Source organism: Chiloscyllium plagiosum, chromosome 1 (assembly GCF_004010195.1).
Source record: "Chiloscyllium plagiosum isolate BGI_BamShark_2017 chromosome 1, ASM401019v2, whole genome shotgun sequence".
Lineage (NCBI taxonomy): Eukaryota > Metazoa > Chordata > Chondrichthyes > Orectolobiformes > Hemiscylliidae > Chiloscyllium > Chiloscyllium plagiosum.
The window spans coordinates 19,906,666-19,930,004 of record NC_057710.1 but is presented as its reverse complement, the minus strand read 5'-3'; the positions used below and the strand labels follow the sequence as shown (position 1 = coordinate 19,930,004).

Below are 23,339 nucleotides of genomic sequence, written 5' to 3'. Positions count from 1 at the left end.
ACATGTATGGAATGAGCTGCCAGAGGATGTGGTGGAGGCTGGTACAATTGCAACATTTAAGAGGCATTTGGATGGGTATATGAATAGGAAGGGTTTGGAGGGATATGGGCCGGGTGCTGGCAGGTGGGACTAGATTGGGTTGGGATGTCTGGTCGGCATGGATGGGTTGGACCGAAGGGTCTGTTTCCATGCTGTACATCTCTATGACTGTATTTGTATCAGACTGCTGACCATTAAAACTTCCCTGGCAGGACTTAAACACTTAACGGTAAGGATCTGGGGACTGGTGCTGAACAGAGACCTTGGAGTTCAGGTTCAAAATTTCTTGAAAGTGGAGTTACAGGCAGGTCATAGAGACGTACAGCACAGGCACAAATTCTTCAGTCCAACTTGTCCATGCCAACCAGATATCCGAACAAAAATCCCATTTGCCAGGACTTGGCCCATATAGCTCTTAACCCTTCCTATTCATATACCCATCCAGATTACTCTTAAATGCTGTAATTGTACCAGTCTTCACCATTTCCTCTGGCAGCTCATTCCTTACATGCACCACTCTCTGCATGAAAATGTCCTTTAGAGTCTCTCTTAAATTTTCCCGCTTCACCCTATACCTATGCCCTCTAGTTATGGACTCCCCCAGCCCAGGGAAAAGACGTTGTCTATTTTTCCCATCCATGACACTCATGATTTTATATTACTTGTCTAGTTATCCCATCCATGACCCTCATGATTTTATATTACTTGTCTATTTATCCCATCCATGACCCTCATGATTTTATATTACTTGTCTATTTACCCCATCCTTGACCCTCATGATTCTATAAGGTCACCCCTCAGCCTCTGATGCTCTATGGAAAACAGCCCTAGCCTATTCAGCGTCTCCTTACAGCTCAAAACTTTCAATCCCGTCAATGTCCTTGTAAATCTTTTCTGAACCCTTTCAAGTTTCACCACATCATTCCTGCAGGAAGGAGACCAGAATTGCACACAGTATTCCAATAGTGGCCTAACCAATGTTCTGTACAGCTGCAACATGACCTCCCAACTCCTATATTAATGCTCTGACCAATAAAGGAAAGCAAACTAAATGCCTTCTTCACTATCCTATCTACCTGAGACTTCACTTTCAAGGAACTATGAACCTGCACTCCAAGGTTTCTTTGTTCAGCAGAATTGCACACAATATTCCAAAAGTGGCCTGACTAAGGTTGATAGGATAATGAAGAAGGCATTTGGTATGCTTTCCTTTAATGGCCAGAGAACTGAGTATAGAACTTGGGAGATCATGTTGAGGCTGTACATGACATTGGCTAAGCCAAAACATTGACTTTCTTGCTCCTCAGATGCTGTTCCTTTTCAGTTTCACTTTTTAGGGTGGCATGGTGGCTCAGTGGTTAGCACTGCTGCCTCACAGTGACAGGGACTGGGGTTTGATTTCTGCCTCGGGCAGCTGTCCGTGTGGAGTTTGCACATTCGCCCCGTGTTTGCGTGGGTTTCCTCCGGGTGCTCCGGTTTCCTCCAACAATCCAAAGATGTGCAGGTCAGGTGAATTGGCCCAGCTAAATTGTTAGGTGCATTAGTCAGGAGTAAATATAGGTAGGGGAATGGGTCTGGGTGGGTTACTCTTCAGCGGGTTGGGGTGGACTGTAGGGAATCTAATCTAATCTAATCTATTGACTCTGGCTTCTAGCATCTGCAGTCCTTACTGTCTCCAAGTCCTCTAGTAATCGTGAATGCTTGACTAATGTGCAGGGGACATGGGTTTGAATCCAATCGTAGCAAATGATGAAATTTTAATAAAGGAAAAATCTGGAATAAAAAACCTGTCGAACGATGACTATGAAACCGTTGTTGATTATCATAAATTCCACTCTGGTTCACTAATTCCCTTTAAGGAAAGAAAGAGCTGACCTGTATGTGACGCCAGACCCTCAGCAATGTGGTTGACTCTTAACCGTCCTGGGAAATTGGGTAACATCCTGCTCCATTGCAGAGCAACAGGGGATGAGCAATAAATGGTGGCCTAGCTATCAATGCATATATTGTATGAACAAATGTAAAAAAAAAATCAGATCCAATCCATCTATGGGAATCAATGCTCCAAAAATGGCTCTCAACAAATTCACAAATGACAGCCATTGCAACTGTGAGAAAGATAAACTATCTCTCCTCACCTTCTTGATATTACTACCTGTAGGCACAATTTGATGTGGTTGATCAGATATCCTGCTTCTCCACAGCTCTGTGAGATTGCACTTAGCCTTTCACTTTCCATTCTTATCTATTCAATTGTAGCCAGGGATAATACTACAAGTTACTTTTCCTGGTCATTTCTGGTGTTCTGTTATGGCTGAGTGCTACATGTTTACTCTTCTACATGTTGGACAATAATATGAACGTTCTGGGCTCACCCCTTATGAAAGCTATACTGGTCTTGGAGTGAGAGTGCGGGATAAATTTGGAGATTCATCTGTTCTATCTGAACTCCAATAAAATTACTGGGTGAGATTAGGTAAACTAATACTTCCTGGATTAAGGTTAAGAAGTGATGTCATTGAAGTCTTCAAAATAATAATGAGAACAGAAAGTGCAGACTTAAAGAAACTTTCTACTAATTAGAGTATCTAGAAATAATGGGAATAGTCTAAACTTTAGTGAAGCCATTCTGGAATAGAGCTAGGAAACATTTCTTGGTGTAAAAGTTGATACAAGTCAGTACCCTTCCAAAAATGGCAAATGATGCTCAATTTATTTTAAAAATTAGATTGTTAAACTTTGCTGAGCTCAAGGAAACAAAGAATACGAGGATTTGGAGTTTAACGCCTATTTATAAATCAACCATGAATTTTCATGCCATAGGGATTCTATGATTCTAAGTTAATGGAAGGTCAGGGGCAAGGTGCAGAATGACAAACTTTTGTTTGTTTCCATTCTTTATAAAGCTTATCTAAGGGTCAAATGAGGTTGTGAACAGACTTTTAATGCCAGACTGTTGCCAGGTAAAGGGATAAAATTGGTAAGTAAGAAACAGAGTTCTGTCCAGATATGAACACAATCTCTTCAATCTTTCCAATAGTTATTTGGGGACGAGATTCCTGCTCATGTAGGGCTGTATGTCAGTTAATGTAGACAATGGCGAGGTACAGCTGTGCGCCCATGGGATAGGAGGGAAGGGGACCACAGATAGTTCTGGGGGAGGGCGCGGAGTGGTGGTGGTGCTACCAGAGATAACAGGTTATGTTTAAGTCAAGATGAGCCAGATACTCCAAACGGGTAAAAACAAGGACTGCAGATGCTGGAAACCAGATTCAGGCAGCATCCGAGGAGCAGGAAAATCGACGTTTCGGGCAAAAGCCCTTCATCAGGAATAGAGGCAGAGTGCCTGCAGGGCGGAGAGATAAATCTCTAATCCAGATACTCCAAACTTAAAGCGAAGCAGTGATGAGCCAGGGCCGGAGGAAGCTTCTTGTACTGGGTGTGAAAAGGTGGGGATGGGTAAACACACGGGGCAATGAAGAGCACGTGCCATCAGCTCGCGCCCTATGCGCGTGGCGTGCGGACGGTTGACAGGAGGGACAACGCTGATGGAAACTAGATGTCACGGGCGGGAGCATTGCAGAGCGCGTGCAGGCAGCTCGAGGCTACCGTTCGTTGGTGGGTTGAGGGTCGGGCACCTATTGGCTGGGTTTGTGGGGCGCGGCCGCTGCCGGCGGTTATCGACGGAGGCTCCGCCCCAGAAGCTCGAGACGCTCCCGATCTGGCAGCTCCCATCAAGGGGGGGAGGGGAGTGGCTTTTCTCTGAAGGGGGCAGAGCCTGTGGCTGAGAGCCGCTGGGTGTCAGGACGTACGGTTGACCGTCCGTCCATTCGTCAATCCGTTTGCCGGTGCTAAAAGACAGGCAGAGGATTTATAAAAAAATCGGACAGCGACATCTTTCTTGTGTTGTAGTGTGTGTTTGTGTGTGAATGAATGTGTGCGTTGGCCTGATTTCCGAAGGACGGTAGCAGGCAGCAGCTGTGAAGCTTCTCTGCATTATTGTTAGTACCGCCACCTTCTCCATCACCATAGACACCAAGAGCCAGAGAGGAGCGATCCAAATCACAGGGCTACAATCCCCGAAAGAAGCGCACAACTACTCTACTCTCACTTCGGGAGCTTATATAAAAAATATAAAAGGCGGCAGGTGCGTGTATTGGAGTTAATTTGGAAATTTTCCTTTTTATAGTCTTTTGTTCCTATTTTTGTTCGCGTATTGTGTGTTCTGTATTTCAGTCTTAATATCTTTGCACCTAAAGATACAAAGTAATGCTATATATCTGTACATCTCTATGACTCTATATTTAAAACCTGGCCTGTGAAGGGCAAACCTGAGTTTATTATCGAATCGAAAGTCACAATATTTACATTTGTTCAAACTGAGGTTTATTCCTCCTCAATGAATGTTCCATGCCCAAAATTATATTTTTCGGAGGTTTGTTAATTTTACAATTATGGTTTTAACTTTCTTTTGCAGCATGAGTGACAATTGGAGATTTATTTTTTAAACGCGTGTGTTAGGAAAGTATCTTTTTATGTGGAATCTTTCCTGTGTCTGGAGAACCTCCCTCCGCGCTGCCTTTCCCCTCCCCCGACACACACACATCCCAACCCGCATGACATTTCCTGAGAGCGTTTTCACGGCTTATTTATTTATTTATTTTACATATTTAGATGCAGATTGGCATTTGTTTCTGAATTTTTAAAAAAATCAGTCCATTGGATGCTCGCGGGCCTTCAGGAGTGATGCAGGCCGCGGCGTTTTGTGTGAAATAGACAGTGAAATGTTTCGGGGGGGGAAGGTGTCCTTACAAAACATTTTCTTTATCATTATTGCCGATGTTCTGTAATTTAGGCTGCTGGCGGTAAGAAATTTGCCGTGATGATAGCCGGTGATTCTTTTAAAAACATTAAACTTTAGCCTGCAGCCTAGAGAATCTATGATTCTCTCCCTCGCTGTTCTCCCTTTTCACCCATCCACACTCCTATCTACTGCTGGTAACTTTTAATATTTTAATATTTCAAAGAAATCCTTACCTTCAGTCCAGTAAGGACCATAGTTATTTTTAGTCTGTTATTCAGTTTTTTCTGAAGTTGAGAGTTTTCAGTGGTAAATTCAGAATAGTATTTCTCAGTTCAAAGTGAAACAGGTTACGAACACAACTGTATTATGAGAAAGATATTACATTATTAAAGTCGTAATTCTTCATGAGACAGAAAGCTGTATAGCAAAAAAATTAGAAGTAGGAATAGTTTTCAGGATTAAAAGTGTACTTTTTATTTTCTTGTAATGATTTATTGCATGGTGATTGAAATGCAGTGTCGTCTGTGTCTTTTTTCCATGATTTGGAAACATAGGATTCAACCTCTCGCTCCCTGCCAGGATGATGAGAGTTTTGTTGGCTGACCAGTTGCTGCAAACGTCAGGATTGTAATTTGTCCTCATGGATGAATAATATACACTACATCTTATGCAGTTTGAATTCTCACCTTGTATGTGTCGGCAGACCAGAGCTTTACTTGTAAGGAGCACTGAGTGAAGAAAAAGCAATGCGGACGACTAAGAGTCATTACGAACTTGGTTGCGTTCATAATACACTGCAACATGAGATAATTTTTAATAATTTATTATTATAGAAAATAAAGCGGCCATTTCACTTAGTTTATCCACTCTGTGCTTAAATCGAGCGATAGTGATTGAAGATTGGCTAACTAACAGAAGACACTGCTAGTGTAAGAGGGGCATTTTGAAGTGCAACAGGGATGACTGTTAGGTCACAATTATTTACAGCATATATTAATGACCTAGATGAGGCAAGTGAATGCAGTAAAGCAGAGTTTGTGGATGACAAAACTAAATGGGAAAGCAAGTGGTGAGGGTGACAGAATTTGCAGAAGTATGTAGACAGGTTGTGAGTGGGCAAAGACTTGCCAGATGGAATGTGAAATGGGAATAAGTGAGATTATGCAATTTGGCAAAGAGAGGAGCCGAATCTAATTTAAATGGAACATGACTGCAGAAAGCTATAGCACAGATTTGGAAGTCCTCGACCATGAATTACAAAGATTCGTGATTGGCGGGTTATAGGGAAACGACGTTTCGGGCATGAGCCAGCAACACATTTTCAGCTCTGATCTCCAGCATCTGCAGTCCTCACCCTCTCCTAGAGGGTTATAGGGAAAGCAAATGGAATGTTGGTCTTTCACTTCAAAGGAAATGGAGTATAAAAATAGGGAGGCATGGCTAAAACTATACAAGACATGAGTCATACCACAGAATACTGTGAATAGTTTTGGACCCCTCCTTTAAGGAAGTATATACTGACACTGGAGGCAGTCCAGCGGAGGACTTACTTGAAAGTAAGTGGAAAGGTTGTTTCCCATTGTAGGGGTGTCTCAGACCAATGGGCATAATCTCAGAAAAGAAGTCACGCGTTTAAAACAGATGGGGAGGATTTTATTTGAGGGTTGTGAGTTTGTGGAATTCTAACACCCAACTGTTGAGACAGGTTTGAGATGAACAGATTTTGAATCACCAAGGGAATCAAGGGGAATGAGTTGAGGATCATCAGATCAGCAGTGATCACATTTAATGGCAAAGGAGACTGGGCAAAATTACCTACATCTGCTCTGAGTCTTTTGATATTGCTTTGGTGATTGAGAGCAAACTAATGGGGCAGTAACTGGCCAGGTTGTATTTGTTCTGCCTTTGTACAGAGGGCATACTTGGGCAAATTTCCAGATTGCCTAGTAGAGCCCTTGTTTTTGGAGCACAAGCCTTTAGACCTATTGCTGCACTGTTGCCAGAGTCCCGAACCTTTACATTATTCACTGCCTTCGGCCATTTCTTGATATCACAGGGAGTAAATTGATTGAAAACAGACATCTGTGATACAAACTATCTTTAGTGGAAGCGAGGGTTGATAATCCACTTAAAGTCATACAGCATGGTAACAGATGATGTGGCTGTACAGGACATTTAGGCCAATTTTGCGTGCAGTTCTGGTCTCCTTCCTATCGGAAGGGTGTTGTGAAACTTGTAAAGGTTCACAAAATATTTACAAGAATGTTGCCAGGGTTGGATGATTTGAGCTATAGGGAGAGGCTGAAAGGCTGGGGCTATTTTCCCTGCAGTGCCAGAGACTGAGGGGTGACCTTGTAGAGGTTTATAAAATCATGGGCATGGATAGATAAATAGGCAAGGTCTTTTTCCCTGGGGTGGGGAGTCCAGAACTAGAGGGGATAGGTTTAGGATGACGGGGGAAAATTTAAAAGGGACCTAAGGGGCAACTTTTTCATGCAGAGGGTGGTGCGTGTAAGGAATGAGTTGCCAGAGGAAGTGGTGGAGACTGGTACAATTACAATATTTACAGAGCATCTGGATGGGTGTATGAATAGCAAGGGTTTAGAGGGATATGGACCCTGGCAAATGGGACTAGATTAGTTAGGATATCTGGTTAGCATGGACAAGTTTGACTGAAGGTTCTGTTGCTGTACTGTACATCTGACTGTATAACCAGGTTTCGTAAAATGAACTAGTCCCATTTGCCTGTATTTGGCCTATAAATCCCTCTAAACCTTTCCTAACCACCTACCTGTCCAAATTTCTTTTTAAATGTTGTAATTGTATTTGCTTCTACCACTTTCTATGGCCATGTGTTCCACATATGTCCTACCATCTGTGTGGAAAAACAATGCCCCTCAGGTCACTTTTAATTCTTTCCCTTAGCTTAAAGCTATGCCCTCTAGGTTTAGACTCTCCTACCCAAGGGAAAAGACATTAGCTATTCACCTTATCTGTGTCCCTCATGATCTTATAAACCTCTGTAAGGTCACCCGTCAGCTTCCACTTCAGGGTGAAAATGTCCTAGCCTATCACCCTCTCCTTAAAATTCAAATCAGCCAGTCTCGGTAACATCCTTGTAAACCTTTTTCTTGCATTCTTTTCAGTTTATTAACATCCTTACTCTCGCAGGGAAACCAGAATTGTATGCAGTACTTCAAATGTGGCCTTACCAATGTCTTGTAAAGCCATAACATGACGTCTCAACACTTGTACTCAAACCTCTGACCAAAAAAAAGGTAAGTGTGCTAAATGCTTTCTTCACTACCTTGCCTACCTGTGATGTCACTTTCAAGGAACTATACACCTGCACCCCTTGGTCTCCCTGTTCGACAACACCCCCAAGGGCCCTACCATTAACTGTGTAAATCCTGCCCTGATTTGTCTTACTGAAAATGCAGACCTTGCATGTATCTTCATTAAACTCCATCTAGGAGAAAGTGAGGACTGCAGATGCTGGAGATCAGAGTCGAGGAGTGTGGTGCTGAAAAAGCACAGCTGGTCAGGCAGCATCTGAGGAGCAGGAGGGCTTATACTTGAAACGTTGACTCTCCTGCTCCTCCGATGCTGCCTGACCGGCCGTGCTTTTCCAGCACCACAGTCTTCGACATTAAATTCCATCTGCTATTACTTGGCCGACTGGCCCAGTTGATCAAGATCCTGTTGTACTCTTAGACAACCTTCTTCGCTGTCCACTGTATCAACAAATTTGGTGTCTGAAAACTTATTAATCATGCTTCCAGTATTCTCATACAAATCGTTCATATAAATGATGAACAATTGTAGACCCAACGCCAATCCTTCCAGCATGCTGCTGGTCACAGGCTTCCAGTTTGCATCCAATTGGCTAGCTCTTTCTGGATGCCATGTGATTTAACCTTAACAACCAGTCGACCATGCAGAGCCTTTATCAAGGCCTTATAACAGTCCATGTACACGATGTCTACCGCTCTGCCTTCATCTATCTTCTTGTTCACCTCTTCAAATAACTCAATCGAGTTTGTGCATGGGAAAACGGTGTCTGACAAAGCCATGCTGACTATCTCTAATTAGTCCTTGTCTTTCTAAATGCATGTAGATCCTGTCTCTCAGAATCCCCTCCAACAACTGGCCCACCATTGATGTCAGGCTCGCCTGTCTGTCGTTCCCTGGCTTTTCTTTGCAGCCTTTTTTAAACAATGGCACAATATTTGCCACCTTCCAGTCTTCTGGCACCTCGCTCATGGCTGTCGATGAATCAAATATCTCTGCTTGAAGCTCTGCAATTTCTTCCCTGGCTTTCCATAATGGCATGGGATACACTTGATCAGGTACTGGGGGATTCTCTACCTTTATACATTTTTACTCCTCCAGCACCACCTCTTCTGTAATGCGAACTCTGTTCAAGACATCACTATTTCCCAGAGTTCGCTCACTTCCATGTCTTTCTCCAGAATAAATACTGACGAGAAATAATCTTTTGGTAACACACCCATCTCCTGTGGTTCCACACACAAACAACCTCGTTGATCTTTAAGGGGCCGTATTCTCTTTTGTCATTAGCATACATGTGGAATCTCTTTAGATTCTTTTAACCTTCTCTGCCAAATCTATCTCATGTCACCTTTTGTCCTCCTGATTTCCTTCTTAAATGTCCTTCTCTGCTTCAGTACTTCTCAAGGGATTCACAGATGTCGGTACTTGATACATGGCTCTTTTGTCTTGACCAGAGTCTCAATATCTCTAGTTATCAGTATTGCCTACTTCTGCCAGCTTTGCCCTTCACATTAACAAGAACAAGCTGACCCTGAATTCTTTATCTTGCTTTTGAAAGTCTTTCACTTGCCAGACGTTCCTTTACCTGTGAGTAGCCTTCCCCAGTCAATTTTTGAAGGTTTCTGTCTAAATTCTGTCGACCATCAAAATTAGCCTTTGCCTCAGTTTAGAACTTTTAATTTGTGCATGAGGCCTATCCTTTTCCATAGCTACTTTACAATTGGTCACTGGTCCCAGAGTGTTCCCCTGCTTATACCTCAGTCACTTGTCCTAACAACATTTTTGGCAGCAGGTGGATGCAAATGCTTAAGCTTTATTTTTTTCATGTTATGCTGAGATCCTTCATTACTGAGGGCAGGGTTATTTGTGGAATTGCCTTCAGTTAGCTGTAAAATTGTCCACCACTCATGATTTGATGTGTCAGAACTGCAGAGTTTAGATCTGATCAGCTGGTTGTTGGATCAGTTAGCCCTGTCTATCGCATGCGACTTCCATTGCTTGGCATGCAAGTAACTTTTGATGAGTAACATTACCTTGTTGTTATCTACGCTATAGTTGATATGGAGTCCATTTCTGCTTGGCATAGCAGCATCTATTGTGTGTTGTTTTCCTCAAATCTTTCTATCTAACTTACTGAGGGATGCATTTTTGTGATGAAAGAAATGGTGAATTGAAAACTGCAGGACATGGGTTTAAGGTGAGAGGGCAAAGATTTAAGAAGGACCTGAGGGGCAACTTCTTCACCAAGAGAGTGGTGCATATATATGTAATGGGCTACCAGAGAAAGTGGTTGAGGCAGGTACAATAGCAACATTTAAAAAAAAAACGTTTGGATAGGTACTTGAATGGGAAGAATTCAGTTGAATATGAACCAGCTGAGTGGGCACCATGCAGCATGGACCAGTTTGGGCCGATGGGCCGCTTTTCCGTGCTCTTAAACCTGAACCTGTCATGTTTGCGTACCATATTGTCGTCTCCTGGAATTTTAAATGTCAATGTGTGTGTTTTTGGACTCCTGCACCAGTACCAGAAGACCATGGGTGCAGAGGCAGATTAAGTTTACTGGACATAGGCCCAGCTTTCTAACTTTTCTTTTGGTCACCTAATTGAAGATCTTAATAAAATCAAATTGCTAGAAAATCTCATCAGTCTGGCCGCACCTGAGAGTGAAAATTCTTTGGGTCCATTCTTCACAATCACTAAGTAGTCATTGTTGGCAGATCTCAGGATGTCTTTGAATGACTTTTTCCAAGCTAATATAGCTGAAATTTTCAAAGTCATTTTATTCTGGGAAAAGCTTAATTTCTATAAGTTATTTAAAAAATGCACGTGCCCTCAAGTGTACAATATGGTAAAAAAATAAACTTCTCAACTTGCTACATCAAAAACAAATAATTCTTCCATAACCCCTCAATTTGTGAGCATAGCCTCCTTGTTGTGTGCCATATGAAACTAAACCTAAATATTGGGTTTGGGGCAGAGTTTACACAAGGAGTGATTTGGAAATTTAATGAGCAAGGACAAAACAATAATGCACGATAATGATCTGGATGATGAGAATCAGAGTATGCTGGGGAAAGTCAGAACACATATTGTGCAACTTCAAAAAGGACAGGTGAAAGTGATGTAAAGAATTAACATTATGAATATAAATCACAGAATCCCTACAGTGTGGAAACAGGCCATTTGGCACAACCAGTCAGCACTGGCCCTCCGAAGAGTAACCCACCCAGACCCATTTCCCTACCCTATTACTCTGCATTTACACATCCCTGAATGCAATGGGCAATTTAGCTTGGCCAATTCACCTAACCTGCACATCTTAGGATTGTGGGAGGAAACCGGAGCAACCGGAGGAAATCCATGCAAACACTGGGAGGACGTGCAAACTCCACACGGACAGTCACCCGAGACAGGAATCAAACCTGGGTCCCTGGTGCTGTGAAACAGCAGTGCTAACCACTGAGCCACCATGCCGCCCCATACAAACGGGATGACTGACATGGTATGATCTTAAAAGAAATGGCTACGGTATTAATCTGTAACACATCTGTTACAGTCTTCCAAGATTCCCTCTACTTTGGATAGGCTTCAGTGGCTTAAAAACTCAACGTTATACCTTAATTCCAAAATGAAGGAGTGCAGAAAGCAGAAAATCATCCTCCTATTGGCTGAATATCTGTCTTGGGGGAATTGCTAGAAACCATTATTAAAGAAGATGTAGCAGGACACTTAGAAAATGATTACACACATTATTATAGAAATGTGCTGACTGCCTTTGACATTAATGTCACATTTTATCAAGTGTAGCATCAGAGCCTTAGCAAAATAAGAGTAAATGAGAATTTGTAGGATAAAACCTTTTGCAAGCTCGAGACAAATCTAGCACAAAAGAAGATGGCTATGGTTATTGGAGGTCAGTCATCTCACTTATAAAACTATATGACATAGGAGCAGAAATTAGGCCATTTAGCCCATCGAGTATGCTCTTCCATTCAATCATGGCTGATCCCATTCTCCTGCTCTCTCCTTGTAACCCCTGATCCCTTTGATACTCAAGAACCTATCTATCTCGGTCTTAAATATAGTTAGTGACCTGGCCTTCACAGCTCTCTGTGGCAATAAATTCCATAGATTCACCACTGTCTGGCTAAAGACATTTCTCCTTATCTCTGTTCTAAAAGGTCTTCCCTTTACTCTAAGGTTATGCCCTTGGGTTCTAGTCTGTCCTACCAATGGAAACATCTTCCCAACATCTACTCTGCTCAGGGTGTTCAGTATTCTGTAAGTTTCAATTAGAACCCCCTCATCCTTCTAAATTCCAGTGAGTGTAGACCCAGAGTCCTCAAACATTCTTCATATGTTAAGCTGCTCATTCCTAGAACCACTCTCGTGAGCCTCCTCTGAACATGCTGCAGAGCCAGTACATCCTTCCTGAGGTATGGGGCCTAAAACTGCACACACTACTCCAAATGTGGTCTGACCAGAGCCTCGTAGAGCCTCAGAAGTACATCCCTGCTTTTATATTCATGTCCTCTCAAAATAACTGCCATCATTGCGTTTGCCTTTGTAACCACTGGCTCAACCTGCAAGTTTACCTTGAGAGAATCCTGGACTAGGACTCCCAAGTCTCTTTGCACTTCAGACTTCTGAATTTTTTCTGTATTTAGAAAGTTGTCCAGGCCTCTATTCTTACTACCAAGTTCATGACTTCACACTTTCACACATTGTATTCTATCTGCCACTTCTTTGCCCACTTCCCTAACCTGTCCAAGTCCTTCTGCAGCCTCCCTGCTTCCTCAATGCTACCTGTCCCTTTACCTATCTTAGTATCTGCTGAAAACTTATCCAGAATGCCCTCAGTTCCTTCGTCCTGAGGTAGGGGAGTTCAAAACTAGAGAGCATATTTTTAAGGTGAGGAGAAAGATTTGAAAGGGACTAAGGGGCAACCTTTGCACCCAGAGGGTGGTTCATATGTGGAAAGAGCTACCAGAGGAAGTGGTAGATGCAGGTACAATGATCATATTTAAAAGGCATTTGTATAAGTATGCAAATAGAAAAGGTTTAGAAGGATATGGGCCAAACACAGGCAAGTGGGGCTAGTTTAGTTTGGGAAACTTGGTTGGAATGGACAGGTTGGATAGAAGGGTCTGTTTCCGTGCTGTATGACTCTGATTTTGGTTGACAAGTGGCAAATGACATTCATACTACAAATGTGCCAAGCAATGACTATCTCCAATGAGTGCGAATCTAATCATTGATATTACCATTGACAAATTCCCCTGTCAGCATCCTGGGGGTTACCATTGACCAGAAGCTGAGCTGCTATATCCCACATAATGATTGGAGACAAACAGGAGGCTGGAAGAACACAGCAAGTCAGGCAGCATCAGGAGTTACAGAAGTCAACGTTTCAGGTACAACCCTTCTTCAGGTCCTGATTGGGGGTGGTTATACCCAAATCATTGATTTCTCCACGTCTTGATTCTGTCTGGCTTGCTGTGTTCTCCCTGCCTCCTGTTTGTGCACTTTGGATTCCAGCATCTGCAATTTTTTTTGTCTCATATAATTATTGTGGCAATAGGAGCCAGTCAGAGGTTAGGATTCTTGCAATAAAAAAATCTCCTCCTGATTTCCCCAAAGCCCACAAGGTGCAAGTCAGAAATATGATGGAATTCTGCCTGCTTGCCTGAGTGAATGATGCTGTAACAACTCTTAAGCTTGAGACCATACAGGACAAAGCAGGCAACTCAACTGACACCACATCCACAAACATTCAGTCCCTCCTAAACCACCGATCAGTAGCAGCAGTGTGCACTATCTACTTCTAATGCACTTCAGACATTCATCAAGACTACTTAGCACATTCCAAAAACCACAAATACTTACATCCAGAAGGACAAGGGCATCTCTAAGCCGGTCACCATCCAGACTTGGAAATATATCATCGTTCCTTAAGTGTCACTAAATCTAAATCCTGAAATTGCCTTCCTAATAGCATTGTGGATGTACCTACACCAAACGGACCATAGTAGTTCAGGAACGCAACTACACCACCACCACCACGACCTTGTGGACAACTAGGGATGGGAAATACTAGCTTGGCCAGCATGTAACTCCATATCCTTAATAAGTAAAGGTGATGCCAGTATGATTTTTCAGAAGGGAAATTGCATTTGAAAATTTATTTGCATTCTTTGTTATATCTTCAGTCAGAATATAATATCTTTGGACTTCCAAAAGGTATTTGGTAAGATGCTCCATGAAAGGTTATTGCAGAAGATGAGCTCATAGTGCTGGGTGATATATTATCATGGGTAGAAAAGTCACGATAATTTTCCCAAATCATAGGGCTTCTCTCTCATTAGAGAGAGACAACAGATGGGGGTCTAACCTGACGGTCACTATGCCTCAGGCAAGCGGAAATGTTGAGAAGGGGAGTCCTTCATGGTAACTTCAGCCAGGACGGGAATTAAACCCACACTGCTGGCATAACTCAGCTCAGTTGGCTAGATGGCAAACTGACCTCCCAGGATAGAGGATTGATTAAAAGGAAATATAGTCAGGACAAATGTATAATTTTTAAGATGGCAAACTGAAGCTAGTGAGGCTTCAACTATTTATGATCTGTTTTATTGATTTGGATGAAAGGACTGACTGTATTGTCAGCTACAATACAAGGATAGCTTGGAAAGCAAGTTGTGTTGCAGATACAAAATGCCCCAGTGAGAGTGATACATTTATTTTAATCAATATGGACTTCAGTAAGGTGTTCGACAAGGTTCTCCATGGGAGACTGGTTAGCAAGGTTAGATCTCATGGAATACAGGGAGAACGAGCCATTTGGATACAGAACTGGCTCATAGGTAGAAGACAGAGGGTGGTGGTGGTGGAGGGTTGTTTTTCAGACTGGATGCCTGTGACCAGTGGAGTGCCACAAGGATCGGTGCTGGGTCCATTACTTTTTGTCATTTACATAAATTATTTGGCTGCGAGCATAAGAGGTACAGTTAGTAAGTTTGCAGATTACACCAAAATTGGGATTGTAGTGGACAACGAAGAAGGTTACCTCAGATTACAACAGGATCTTGACCGGATGGGCCAATGGACTGAGAAGTGGCAGGTGGAGTTTAATTCCGATAAATGCAAGGTGCTGCATTTTGGGAAAGCAAATCTTAGCAGAATATATCCACTTAATGGTAAGGTCCCAGGGAGTGTTGCTGAACAAGGGGCTTGGATTGGTGCCTGGGAGTATGATGTTATTGCAATTACAGAGACTTGGTTGAAGGAAGGGCATGATGATTAGCAATTAAATGTTCCAGGATATAGACGCTTCAGACAGGACACGGAGGGGAGTAAAAGTGAGGGTGGAGTTGCATTGCTGGTCCAGGACGATATCACAGCTGTGCTAAAGGAGCACACATGGAGGTCTTGGGCAGTGAGGCATTATGGGTGGAGCTGAGAAATAAGAAGGGTGCAGTCACACTGTTGGGGCTGTATTACAGGCCTCCCAACAGTGAGCGTGAGGTAGAAGAACAAATAGGTAAACAGATTATGGAAAGATGTAGAGGCAATAGGGTAGTGGTGATGGGAGATTTTAATTTTCCCAACGTTGACTAGGATACACTTAACGTCAGAGGTCTGGATGGGGTGGAATTTGTAAGAAGCGTCCAGGAGAGTTTTCTAGAGCAGTATGTCAATAGTCCGACGAGGGAAGGGGCCATATTGGGCCTGGTACTGAGGAACGAGCCAGGATAGGTGGGGGATTTCTTTGGGAACAGTGACCACAATTCTGTAATTTTTAGAATGCTTGTAGATAAAGAAGAGAGTGGTCCTAAGGGAAGAGTACTAAACTGGGCCAAGGCCAATTATATCAACATTAGGCAGAAGCTCGGAAATGTGGATTGGACACAGCTATTTGAAGGGAAGTCCACATTTGAGATGTGGGAGGCTTTCAAAGATAGTGCAGGATAGGCATATCCCGTTGAAGGCAAAGGATAGGAAGGACAAGATTCGTGAACCGTGGATGACAGGAGAAATTGTACGACTAGCCAAGAGGAAAAGGAAGCATACATAAGGTCTAGGCAGCTAAGAACAGAACGGGCCCTGGAAGAATGTTGGAAGAGTAGGACAAGTCTTAAACGAGGAATCAAGCAGGCTAAAAGGGGTCATGAAATAGCTTTAGCAAGGAGAATGAAGGAGAATCCCAAAGCATTTTATTCTTCTATAAGAAGCAAGCGGGTAACTAGAGAAAAGATTGGTCCACCAAAGGATAATGAAGGAAGGCTGTGTGTCGAACCTGAGAGAATGGGTGAGATTCTGAATGATTACTTTGCATCAGTGCTCACTGAGGAGAGGAACATGATGAATGTTGAGATTAGAGATAGAAGTTTGATTAGTCTGGATCACGTTGACATAAGTAGGGAAGATGTGTTGGGTAGGCTAGAGATTATTAAGGTGGACAAATCCCCAGGACCGGATGGGATCTATCCCAGGTTGCTGAGGGAGGCGAGAGAGGAAATAGCTGGGGTCCTGACAGATATCTTTGTGGCATCCTTAAATACAGTTGAGGTGCCAGAGGACTGGAGGGTTGGCTCATGTTTTCCCCCTGTACAGAAGGGTAGTAGGGATATTCTGGGTAACCACACACCAGTGAGCCTAACGTCAGTGGTGGGAAAGTTGCTGGAGAAGGTACTGAGGGATAGGATCTATTTATATTTCGAAAAGAATGGGCTTCTCACTGATAGGCAACATGGTTTTGTGCGGGGGAGATCGTGCCTTACCAACTTAATAGAGTTCTTCGAGGAAGTGACCAAGTTGATAGATGAAGGAAGAGCTGTTGATGTCATATACATGGACTTTAGTAAGGCGTTTGATAAGGTTCCCTATGGTAGACTAATGGAGAAAATGAAGTCAAATGGTGTGCAGGATGTTCTAGCTAGGTGGATAAAAAACCAGTTGAGCAACAGGAGACAGAAAGTAGTAGTTGAAAGGAGTTTCTCGAAATGGAGAAAGGTGACCAGTGATGTTCCACAGGGATCAGTGTTGGGGCCACTGTTGTTTGTAATGTACATAAATGATCTGGAAGAGGGCACTGTTGGTATGATCAGCAAGTTTGCCGATGGCACGAAGATTGGTGGAGTAGCAGAAAGCATAAGGGACTGTCAGAGAATACAGGAGGATATAGATAGATTGGAGAGTTGGATGGAAAAGTTGGCAGATGGCTTTCAATCCAGACAAATGTGAGGTGATGCATTGAGGCAAGACTAATTCTAGTGCGAATTAGACAATGAACGAAAGAGCCTTGGGAAAAGTTGATGGGCAGAGAGATCTGGGAGTGCAGGTCCATTGTACTCTGAAGGTTGCTGCACAGGTGGATAGAGTGGTCAAGAAGGCATATAGTATGCTTGTCTTCATTGGTCAGGGTATTCAGTATAAGAGCTGGCAAGTCATGTTAACATTGTACAAGACATTGGTTTGGCCACATTTAGAATACTGTGTACAGTTCTGGCCGCCACATCACCAAAAGGATGTGGACGCTTTGGAGAGGGTGCAGAGAAAGTTTATGGGGATGTTGCCTGGTATGGAAGGTGCTAGCTATGAAGAAAGGTTGAGTAGGTTAGGTTTGTTTTCATTGAAAAAAGGAGATTGGGCGGACCTGACTGAGGTTTATAAAATCATAAAGGGTATAGACAGGGTGGATAGAGACAAGCTTTTTCCCAGGGTGAAGGATTCAATAATGAGAAGTCATGCTTTCAAGGGTAGAAGTGGAAAGTTTAAGGGGGATACATGCGGCAAGTACTTCACACAGAGGGTGGTGAGCGTTTGGGATGCATTGCTAGCAGAGGTGGTAAAGGCAAGCACAGTAGATTCATTTAAGATGCGTCTGGATAAATGTATGAGTAGGTGGGGAGTAGAGGGATACAGATGTTTAGGAATTGACCGACAGGTTTAGACAGTACATTTGGATCGGCTCAGGCTTGGAGGATGGAAGGCCTGTACCTGGGCTGTAAATGTTCTTTTCTAAAGAGACCTTGGAATGCAGGTCATAGCTCCTTGAAAGTGGAGTTGCAGGTAGATAGGATAATGAAGAAAGCATTTGGTATGCTTTCTTTTATTGGTGAAAGCATTGAGTACAGGAGTTGGGAGGTCATGTTGCGGCTGTACAGTACATTGGTTAGGCCACTGTTGGAATATTGCGTGCAATTCTGGTCTTCCTATCGGAAAAATTTTGTGAAACTTGAAAGGGTTCAGAAAAGATTTACAAGGATGTTGCCAGGGTTGGAGGATTTGAGCTACAGGGAGAGGCTGAACAGGCTGGGGCTGTTTTCCCTGGAGCGTCGGAGGTTGAGGGATGACCTTTATAGAGGTTTACGAAATTGAGGGGCATGAATAGGATAAATAGTCAAAGTCTTTCTTTTCCCTGGGATGAGGGAGTCCAGAACTAGAGGGCATAGGTTTAGGGTGAGAGGACAAAGATATATTAGGGACAACTTTTTCACAGAGGGTGGTACATGTATGGAATGAGCTGCCAGAGGAAGTGGTAGAGGCTAGTGCAATTGCAACATTTAAGAGGTATTTAGATGGGTGTATGAATAGGAAGGGTTTGGAGGGATATGGGCCGGGTGCTGGCAGGTGGGACTAGATTGGTTTGGGATATCTGGTCGGCATGGATGGGTTGGACCGAAGGGTCTGTTTCCATGCTGTACAACTCTATGACTCTAACTGAGTGAACAACTATTTGGCAGAAGTGTGCAAAAGTGTGGGTTTGTCTACTTTGTAAGGAAGAATAGAAAAGCCGTTGATTATTTGAATAGTGAAGACAACAAAAAATTTCAATTCAGTGGAATCTGGGTATTATTTTTAACTCTCAAAAAGTCAGCACAAGAACATAAAACTGAAGAGCAACAGAAGGCCCTTTGAGCCTGCTCAACCATTCAATGTGATTATGGCTGATATCATCTCAGCCTTAGTCCCACTTTCTTGCTCACTCATTACTAACTAAAAATCCGCCTATCTTTTCCTTAAATTTACCCAATGTCCTACAGCCACCACACTCTGGTTGTGAATTTCACATATTTATGACCCTTTTCGGGAAGTAACTTCTCCTCATGTCTCTTTTAAATTTGCTGCCCTTTATCTTAAAACTGACCTTGTTCTAGGTTGCCGTGTAGTAGAAAACATCATTTCTGCATCTACTTTGTCAATCCCGGTTAGCATCTCATTTACCACAGTTAAATCTCTCCTTCTAAACTCCAGAGAGTATAGGGATAAACCGCGCAATCTGAAACAAACTCCTCTTGTCTGGAATCAATCTCTTATGAACCTCCTTTGAACTGCTTTCAATGCGACTACACCGCCCCCCCCCCCCCCCCCCCCACTCCCCAAGGGGACAAGAATTGTATATAATACACCAGGTGCAGTCTCACTAATGCCTTGTAGTTGCAGAAATTCCTACTTGTATCCTTCAGCAATAAATGCCAAGCTCTCATTTGCCTGCCTTAATTTTTGCAATTCATGACCCCCCCTGCACCGAATCACTGAAGTCTCTATTTGTTTAGATGTGATTTGGAGATGCTGGTGTTGGACTAGGGTGTACAAAGTTAAAAATCACACAAAACCAGGTTATAATCCATCAGGCTTATTTGCAAGCACTAGCTTTTCGAGCACAGCTCCTTCATCACTGCTCTTTGTCACTTTTATAAATGACTTGGATGCAGGCATAGGTGCATGGTTTAGTAAGTTTGCAGATGACACTAAAGTCGGTGGAGTAGAGGATAATGTGGAATAAGGTTGCAGGGGGACTTGGATAAACTGCAGAATTAGGCTAAGAGGTGGCAAATGGAGTTCAATGCAGATAAATGTGAGGTGATTCACTTTGGGAAGAATAACAGGAAGATAGAATAGTGAGTCAATGGAAAGATTCTTGGTAGTGCGGATATGTACAGGGATCTTAGAGTCCATGTACATAGATCCCTGAAAGTTGCCACCCAGGTGGATAGTGCTGTTGAGAAGGCATATGGTGTGTTAGGTTTCATGGTAGAGTGATTGAGTTCCAGAGATGTAATGTTGTGCTGCAACAATACCAGATGCTAATGCGTTTGCACTTGGAATATTGTGTACCGTTTTGGTTGCCCCATTACAGGAAGGATGTGGAAGCATTGGAAAATGTGCAGAGGAGATTTACCAGGGTGTTGCCTGGTCTGGAGGGAAGATCTTATGAGGAAAGTCTGAGAGAGTTGGGTCTGTTCTCATTGGAGAGAAGGTTAAGAGGGGATTGATAGAGGCATACAAGATGATCAGAGGATTAGGTATGGTAGACAGTGAAAGTCTTTTTCCGAGGGGATGATGACGTCAGCTTGTAGGAGGGGGCATAGCTACAAATCGAGGGGTGGTAAATTTGAGAGATGTCAGAGGAAGGTTCTTTCCTCAGAGTGGTAAGGTCATGGAATGCTCTGCCTGCCAATGTCGTTAGCACAGCCACATTAGGGAGATTTAAACAATCCTTAGATAAGCACATGGATGATGATGGGATAGTGTAGGGGAATGAGCTTAGATTAGTTTACAGATTGGCACAACATTGAGGGCTAATCGCCCTGTTCTGCACTGTATTGTTCTATGTAGCAGTTCAAAGAGTCACTAGGTTGACCCTGTGAAGGTGATTTTCTTTGAGGAAAACTTGAGCAGGTTGGACTAGTCCTCACTGAAGTTTAGAAGGGTGAGGGGGATTTTGGGGGGAAAAAAAATCAGCTTGAGAGTTTGTGAAAGTTGTGTTCATCTGAGGAATTTGGGTTGGATTTAGTGGATGTGGATGTGGATGTTGCTGGCTAGTTTACCACTTATTGTGATCCCTTACTGTTCTTGAAAAGATGGTGTTAAGCTGCTTTCTTGAGCTCCTGAAGTTCATTTGGACCAGTATATCCACAACTCCATGTTGCAATTCCTCTTTGTTGCGCTTTTTATTGTGCTTTATTTATAGCATACCAATACTGTGCATTCAAATTATTTGTCTGACAAAATGGTCCATGAGAGCTGCTATCATTCATCCAACATCTGAAAATTTACATCTTGAAGATCTCAACTCCCTCCCTGACTACTGATTTGACTAAATCATGGAGTTACATTATGATGTGAGCTTCAAATTATACAAATTTTCCCTCAGTAAAATCACATTTTCATTGTTTTTCTGTATCATTCGAGTTGCTGAAAGAACTCACTGGTGCCTGTGCTGGTTCTTTGGTAGATCTGTCTAATTAATATCACTTGCCTGTTCTTTTCATAGTACTGCGATTTGTTAGATTGTGGTGCAGTGCAAATGTCACTGGATTAGTAACTCTGAGGCCCATGCTATTATACTTGAGTTCAAACTCTATCATGGAATTCAAAAATCAAGAGTAAATCTCAAAATGAAAGCTATTAGTAGTAATAGTGGCCACAACAATTCTCATCAATAGTTATAAAAGCCCATCTGATTTGCAAAGGTCCTCCATACCTGTCCTGGCCCACCTATTGTTCCAAATTCATAGCAGTATAATTTACTCTTAATTTTCTGAAATCATCTCGCAAACAACTCTGTTCAATATCCTGGGTGGGAAATTTGCTGGTGCAATTCAGGTGGGTTTAAACTAGCTCAGCAGGGGGATGGGAACCGGAGGTGTAGTTGCAGTGCATAGGAGGATGAGAGTAGGAAGGACAGGGACAGAACTTCAGGGTCACAGGAATATACTGGCAGACAGCAAACTGGTTTGAAGTGTGTCTACTTCAATGCCAGAAGTATCTGAAATAAGGTAGGTGAGCTTGCAGCATGGGTAGATACCTGGGACTTCGATGTTGTGGCCATTTCAGAGACATCGATAGAGCAGGGTGAGGAATGGATGTTGCAGGTTCCAAGGTTTAGATCTTTCATTAAAAACGGGCAAGGCGATAAAAGAGGGGGAGGCATGGCCTTGTTAGTCAAAGATAGTATAATGGTGGCTGAGAGAATTTTTGATGAGGACTCGTCTATTGAGGTAGTGTGGGCTGAGGTTAGAAACAGGAGAGGAGAGGTCACACTGCTTGGAGTGTTTTATAGGCCTCTGCAGAGTTCCAGGGAGATGGAAGAGAGAAATAGCAACATTATCCTAGGTAGGAGTGAAAGGAACAGGGTGGTCATTATGGGGGACTTTAACTTCCTCAACATTGACTGGAAATGTTATAACTCTAGTACGTCGGATGGATCAGTTTTTGTCCAATGTGTACGGGAGGGTTTCCTGACACAGTATGTCGAAGGGCTGACAAGAGGGGAGGTCACACTGGATCTGGTGTTTGATTTAGTTGTAGGTGAGCACTTTGGAGAGAATGACTATAATTCAGTTACTTTTAGTTTAGTGATGAAACGGGATAGGTACATGCCACAAGTCAAGAGTTATCAATAGGGCAAGAAGTAGGATGCATAGAATGGGGGAGCAAAATGCAGGGGATGCAGACAATGGAAATGTGGAGCTGGTTTAAGGAACAGATATTGCGCGTCCTTGATAGGTATGTCCCTGTCAGGCAGGGAGGAAGTGATAAGGTAAGGGAACTGTGGTTTACTGCAGAAATTGCATCTCTTGTTAGGAAGAAGAAGGAGGCTTATGTGTTGATGAGGCAAGATGGTACAGATGAGGTGATGGAGAGTTTCAGATCAGTTAGGAAGGATTTAAAGAGAGAGTTAAGAAGAGCAAAGAGAGGACATGAGCAGTCTTTAGCAATAAGAATAAATTTGAACCCTAAAGCTTTCTATAAGTATGTGAGGAATAAAAGAATGACTAGGGTAGGAATAGGGCCAGTCAAAGACAGAAGTGGGAAGTTGAGTGTGGACCCTGTAGAGATCGGAGAGGTGCTAAATGAACATTTCTCATCGGTGTTCACTTAGGAAAAGGAGAATATTGTAGAGGAGAAAAATGAGGTACGAGATATTAGACTAGAAAGGATCGAGGTTAGTTACGCACAGGTGTTATCAATTCTAGGAGGAGTGAAAGTAGACAAGTCCCCTGGGCCGGATGGGATTTATCCGAGTATTCTCTGGGAAGCTAAGGAGGAGATAGCAGAGCCTTTGGCTTTGACATTTGAGTCGCCATTGTCTACAGGTTTAGTACCTGAGGCCTGGAGGATTGCAAATGTTGTGCCCTTGTTCAAGAAGGGCAGCAGAGATGACCCAGGTAATTACATCTACTACAAACCA

The 23,339-nt window shown here is 42.9% G+C and overlaps 1 protein-coding gene across 1 annotated transcript in view; it reads left to right on the top strand.

The window, feature by feature from the left end:
* The first annotated feature begins 3,656 nt into the window (after nucleotides 1–3,656).
* Nucleotides 3,657–23,339, top strand: part of ctnna2 (catenin (cadherin-associated protein), alpha 2) — a 1,205,477-nt gene continuing 1,185,794 nt past the window's right edge. Inside the window, exon 1 of the mRNA XM_043699324.1 lies at nucleotides 3,657–4,186. The gene's annotated coding sequence lies outside the window, so the exon portion shown is untranslated. The remainder of the gene's footprint in view (nucleotides 4,187–23,339) is intronic.